We start from the raw sequence: 7116 nt of genomic DNA on the forward strand, positions 1-7116 counted from the left end.
GGATTATTCAGCACAAAGACAATTTGCGAAATAAAATAAAAACATGGAAAACGAAGAAAACAGCGATCAAATTAATTTTTTTTTATTTGAAACATATTATTGAATTTTAAAAAGTAGACAAAATATTTATTTAAATGACGTACTATAAAATATTCCTGTACAAAAATATTCATACTAATTTATTTCTGTAATTAAATGAGGTAGCTTATATTTTGTAAGTATTCCAACTTGTTTGCTCGACTCCCATATTTACTAACTAAGGTTTTTATTGGCTTAGCTGTTCTCTGATAATTTGCTTTTTTTCTGGAATCGTCGTGTCTAGCTCTGATTCTCAGTATCCTTTTCTCAGCATTGTCTTGCTCCAGTTTCAGAAATTCCACAAACTTATAAAAGGTTGTATGGTTATAACCCAATGTTAACTGAAGACTTCGGTGCCACCCTTCTAACGAGTTATTGGTCTTTGGTAGGTCTCCCTACACCCGATCAAAAGTAGTCCATAACTCAGGTTTAAAAACAGCATCTCTCCTTCGGCGTCGGATGGGGCGACCAATCCACGTATCCTCAAAATAATTCGTTAACTCTTCCAGTTCCGGAGGCATAACGTCTTGCAAAGATTCAAATACCTCGCAAATATCATCAGCTGGCACAAAAGCTAAAGCTACTAACATCTTACAATGTGTTCGTATTTTCCGCCATATGCACTGAAAATAGCAACCACTTATTTGCGTGCCTTCAAACACATTTGAAAATGCATTTTGAAAAGCCTTTTCAAAATCACAAAGCATAGAATCGGGCGTCATATCCGGGGCTAAATTCAAAATTGCCCTTAATGCCCTTTCATATGAATCCTGTGTTTATTTTGCAAAAGTATATATATCAATGGGACAACACACCCTTCACAGAATACATGAATAACATAAAGTTGGTGGAAAAGGCGTGGAGCTACTATAAATGTGTCATCTGCATGCCAGTTTTTGCATTCTTTGAGAAGTTCGATATTCTTTGCAGTCGAAAAAATGAATATTCTGTTGGTATCTTCAGCACCAGAATCATACAGTAAAAAAGGTTCCCCACTGTGCGTTACACGCAAATGGTCAGGTAATACAATATCACTGACACTATTAGGCGCTGGAATTGGGTCACCACCTCCTTTTCTTCGACGTTGAACACTTCGTTGCAGTGAAGTATACTTAGGTAGTAAAACCGTGGCATCATCTGGCAAAGAAACTTGAGTCTCTTGAATTATTCGTCTTGGAACATCATTAGAAGAACTAGCCCGTTCACGAAGATTTGAAACCATTTTCTTCATTGCTGATGCTGCTGGCTGCGGCACATGAGTATGTGTCATAACTTCTTCCCATGAACTTCCATTAACATGAATTCTACCTCTGCATGTGTCTTGTGTACAACGCCAGGACGCTTTTTCATTGCGAAGTTTTCTATCTAAACGATAGCAAAATCCATTTAATAAAATGTGGTCACGACCTTTCTCTGATAAAATCCGCTCCATGGGGCTCTTTTTAGTTGTAGCTCAACGAATGATAGTCAAAAACTAAACTCCAGAAAAGGAAATACATCCAGTCCGGGTTTAGGGGAATACCAGTAACAATTATTCGCTTGTTGTTAAAGCATAAATAACAACCGTAAATTGTTCGATGGTTGAAAGTGTAAACAATCTTTGATTATTACCAGTACTTTAAACTGCAAGTAGTTAGTTTTGTTTTCTGTTGCCTAATAAGAAATAAATTAGTATAATTTTCAGTATCTTATTTCAATAAATATCATATTTAATTTTTTTAGCTTCAAAAATGATAAAAAAACTAATTTGATCACTGTTTTCTTAATTTTCCATGCTTTAGCTCTATTTCGCCAAATTGTCTTTGCGCTGAATAGTCCTTGCGCTGAACCGTCATGCTCTGAATTGTCACTGAGCTGAATTATCATGTGCTGAATTGTCGGCGCGGAATTGTCCTGCGCGGAATTAACGGCCCACGCTCATACACACACTCTCTCTCTCTCTCTTTCGCTCTCTCTCTCTCCCTCTTACACACAAATGCACCCCTTTCTCTCAGTCTCTCTCTCACATACAAAACGCACAAACACCTTTCTCTCTCTTTCTCTCTCTCTCTCTCTCTCTCTCTCACACACACACACACGCATGCACGCACACACACACACTTCTACTTTAGCACTCTCGTCTTCCATAACGGAAGTCAGAATCATTCCCGTGACAGAGATGTCACTACAAATGATCTCAGCTTCATTTAATCATGATTCTGAAGGAGAGGAGACCCATCTGTTCACTCAGGGTAACCATTCGTGGCGCAGCAAAAAAAAAAAAAAAGAGCGTCGATGTCTTTCGACTAAAAAGAGTCGAATAACGTCGAAGTGGAAACGAATCATTGTATTTTTGCCATATGATGTTCTTTTCGTATTTGCTCTTTTTCCAGTGTTAACGACATAGAAATGAATGTTTTTATACAAGGAAATAAATTAAGATCAAGTGACTATGTGTATACATTTGTAATACATGTATACATAGACATAGATATGAGTGTTTTTATACGAGGAAATAAATCAAGATCAAATGACCATGTGTATACATTTGTAATACATGTATACATACGTATGTATATACAAGGTCTACATATATATATGTGTATCTATATATATATATATATATATATATATATATATATATATATATAAGCACGTGTGTCTGTGTGTATGTGGAACAGAATATCTGTTGGCGGATGAATATTTCATAATCCTAACCAGTTATTGCCGACCTTATCCGCCATTCAACCGAGGAACGTTCTTAGAATGTGGAAAATGAAATAGCGATTGACTGACCTGGAGACAAAAGATTTCCTAAAAAGGCTTCCCTGGTACATTATCACATAGACACAAATACATCAACATGCATATTTATACATATTTATACATAATGTACATCTACACACACAAGTATATATAATACTATATATATATATATATATATATATATATATATATATATATATATATATATACATGCATACATATATATTTATATTCTTGATTATAAAGAAGATATGTATTTGTAAAAAATATATACATTTCGTCTTTATAATCAAGATTTATTGCCGTGGATCCTACTACTGTAGATAACACAATATTGTGCTTTTATGTTTCACAAACGCACGCGCGCCTGCAAGCACACACAGATATAATATATATATATATATATATATATATTATATATATATATATATATATATATATTTATATATATATATATATATATATATGTATATATATATATTAATATATATGTATGTATATATATATATATATATATATTATATATATTGTTGACTGAATTTAACCGTTTTAAACAGCTACAGATAAGCTGAAAAAACTACAATTTAGATCGCGCGGAAATGTATATGTAAAAACATTTGGAGGAATATTATACCCACTACGCCATGTGATGTGAAACGTCGGCATAATAAATCTGTTGGTCGAGTCTGTGTCCCTACAGTTTTTTCTTATAATATATATATATATTATATATATATAAATATTAATATATATATATGTATATATATATATATATAATAATATATAATATATATATATATATATATATATTATTAAGACTGTAGGGATACGACACGAGTCTCTTTTCCCTTTCCCTTATCCTTTATTAATATATATTATATATTATATATTATATATATATATATATATATATTAATATAATATATTATATATATATATATACATATATACATATATATATATATATATAAATATAATATATATATATATATATATATATATATAATAATATAATATAATATTATGGATTATAATATATTATATATAATATATTATAAGAACTGTAGGGGATACAGACACGTGTCTCCTTTCCCCTACAATTCTTATAATATTATATAATATATATATATATAATATATATATTATATATATATATATATATTATATGATAGTATAATAAGAACTGTAGGGGACACAGACTCGAGTCTGTGTCCCCTACAGTTCTTATTATATACATATATATATATTATATATACTAAATATATATGTATAATAATAAGAATGTAGGTGGACACAGACTCGAGTCTGTGTTCCCCACAGTTCTTACTTATATATCATATATATATATTATTATAGTATATTATATATTATATTATATATATATATACTTGATGATAAATAACAGTGCCAAGACCAGGAAGAACATTCTTTATTTAACGAGCTTTCGAGGTTCAAAACCTCATCTTCAGGCTTCTCAGTCCGTCCTAAACAACTGTAGCGTTGAGCGGCCATAACGTCTCAAAATAGTCTCAGTAATTAGGGGCGGCTAAGTTAAGATTTCCAAGTAGCCGCCCAATTTACTGAGACTATATATATATATATATATATATATATATATATATATATATATATATATATATATATATATTATATATATATATATATATATATATATATATATATATATATATATATATATATATTATAAGAACTGTAGGGGACACAGACTCGACCAACAGATTTTATTATCCCGACGTTTCACATCACATGACGTAGTGGGTATAATATTCCTTCAAAGGTTTTACATATACATTTCCACGCGACCTAAATTGTAGTTTTCTTATCTGTAGCTGTTAAAACGGTTAAATTTAGTCATCAATAAAACCAAAATAGAATTTGTTACTTCGTGAATATTATAGATTACACGTCTTTGATTCAAAATGCACATTAGTATTTGTTATGTATCTATAATTACATCAGTGTATCATACATAGGATTTTGTTACACCAATTTTTTTAAATATTATTATAAGAGTCTTTTAAACGGAAGCCAAGCGATGAACTGCGTCACCATAGAAAGGAACAAGGTACCCAAGTTCGTTGTTTAGCAGATAGAGAAATACATCATTTAGAAAACGACGCAATATCTATCGGTACATTACATTCTCAAAAACTACAGGGGGTCATTCTAATGTCATTTATACATGAGTTTTGCAATGCGGCAATCGACCTCACTCTCACCTGTTGGGGAAAGGTGGAGCTCCGGGCGGGAGCCAACTCGTCTTTTGGCGAAGAGGAAGAGAAATCACTTGCTAGGGAAGAGGGAAGAAGCGTGGCCCATGTGTTGGAGAAGGAGTCTGGAGGCATAGCACATTCGTTAGAAAAGGAGGGAGGAACCATGGTCTGTTGTTTGGGAAAGGAGATGGGAACGTTAGAACATTCTACAGAGGAGGGAGGAATCATGGTTCACCTGTTAGATGAGGTGGTAACCATGGTCCATCTATTGGAGAACGAGGGAGGAGTTAGGGTCCACCTATTGGAGGCGGAAGGGAAGAGGGAGCCATAGCATATCTGTTGCAGAGGTCCAGCTGTTATAGAATGTTAGAGGAGCCATGGTCCATCTGTTGTAGAATGTTAGAGGAGCCAGGGTCTACCTGTTATAGAATGTTAGAGGAGCCATGGTCCATCTGTGTAGACTGTTAAGGAGAGGGTACCGATAGAAGTAGAGGAGCCATGGTCCATCTGTTATAAATGTAGAGGAGCCATATCATCTGTTATAGAATGTTAGAGGAGCCATGGTCCATCTGTTATAGAATGTTAGAGGCGGTATGGCCCATCTGTTATAGAATGTTAGAGGAGCCAGGGTCTACCTGTTATAGAATGTTAGAGGAGCCATGGTCCATCTGTTGTAGAATGTTAGAGGAGCCATGGTCCATCTGTTATATAATGTTAGAGGAGCCATGGTCCATCTGTTATAGAATGTTAGAGGAGCCATAGTCCATCTGTAATAGAATATTAGAGGAGCCATGGTCCATCTGTTATAGAATGTTAGAGGCGGTATGGCCCATCTGTTATAGAATGTTAGAGGAGCCATGGTCCATCTGTTATAGAAATGTATTTCGAGGAGCCATGGAATCCATCTGTTATAGAATGTTAGAGGAGGCATGGTCCATCTGTTATAGAATGTTAGAGGAGCCATGGTCCATCTGTTATAGAATGTTAGAGGAGCCATGGTCCATCTGTTATAGAATGTTAGAGGAGGCATGGTCCATCTGTTATAGAATGTTTGAGGAGCCATGGTCAAGCTGTTGAAGTAGGGGGAAGGGAGAGGTATATCACATCCGTTAGAGAAGGAAGTGAAGAGCCATAGGCAATGAGAGGGAGAAGGAGGGAGTAACAGCATTCTGTTGGAGAAGGAGGGAGGAGCCATGGTCCATTTTATGTAGAAGGAAGAGGGAGGCATAGCACATCTGTTGGAGGACGAGATAGAAGCCATGGTCCATCTCTTGTAGTGGGAGGAGGAGGGAGGCATAGCACATATTTTGGATAAGGAGGGAGCCAGGACAGCCCTCTGTTGATGAAGAAGGACAGAAAAGGCAAAAACTCTCTCTCTCTCTCTCTCTCCTCTCTCTCTCTCTCTCTCTCTCTCTCTCTCTCTAAGCACAAAATCACGAAGTACAATGTAATTGATCCAGCCCAAAAGAAGGCAAAAATTAAGGGGAAAAATTTACATTCTCGACTTGTGTGTTGTCTTCGTCTTTCAGATGAATGGAAAGCTAAGTCACTTTCCATATCTATGGGCAGAACATATATACAAAACAGGCACCTAGAAAGACATAATTTTGACACATAGCTACAAGAAGGATATGCATGTGAGGTAACTACACCCAGATAGTCAAATTAATGTTATATACTATACAAAAAACTACGATTTCACTATCTTCACATTCCTAGCTTATTGGTGATATTGATTCCTTTTGATATAGGAATCAATGTTTATTTAGAGGATTTAATAAGCTGATCATGTCCATTGAGAGGTGTGCAGGCTCATATGTAAGACAGGGCCGGGCACGTTTAACTGTATTACCCAACCAGATGAAACTGCTTTTCCAAGTAAATATCCTCGACAGTGATAATGAAATTGCTTAATAACCTCCACCACGAGTGAAAATGCAAAAACAACTTGAAGTTCTCGCAACCATAAGCATAGATGAGCTGATGGTGTTGCAACTGCCACATATATTAACGCTAGAGCTAGTGATTATCATATACATTACACATCTAAAAAATATTA

The sequence above is a fragment of the Macrobrachium nipponense genome, chromosome 4 (genome assembly GCF_015104395.2).
Source record: "Macrobrachium nipponense isolate FS-2020 chromosome 4, ASM1510439v2, whole genome shotgun sequence".
In the NCBI taxonomy this organism is placed as follows: Eukaryota; Metazoa; Arthropoda; class Malacostraca; order Decapoda; family Palaemonidae; genus Macrobrachium; species Macrobrachium nipponense.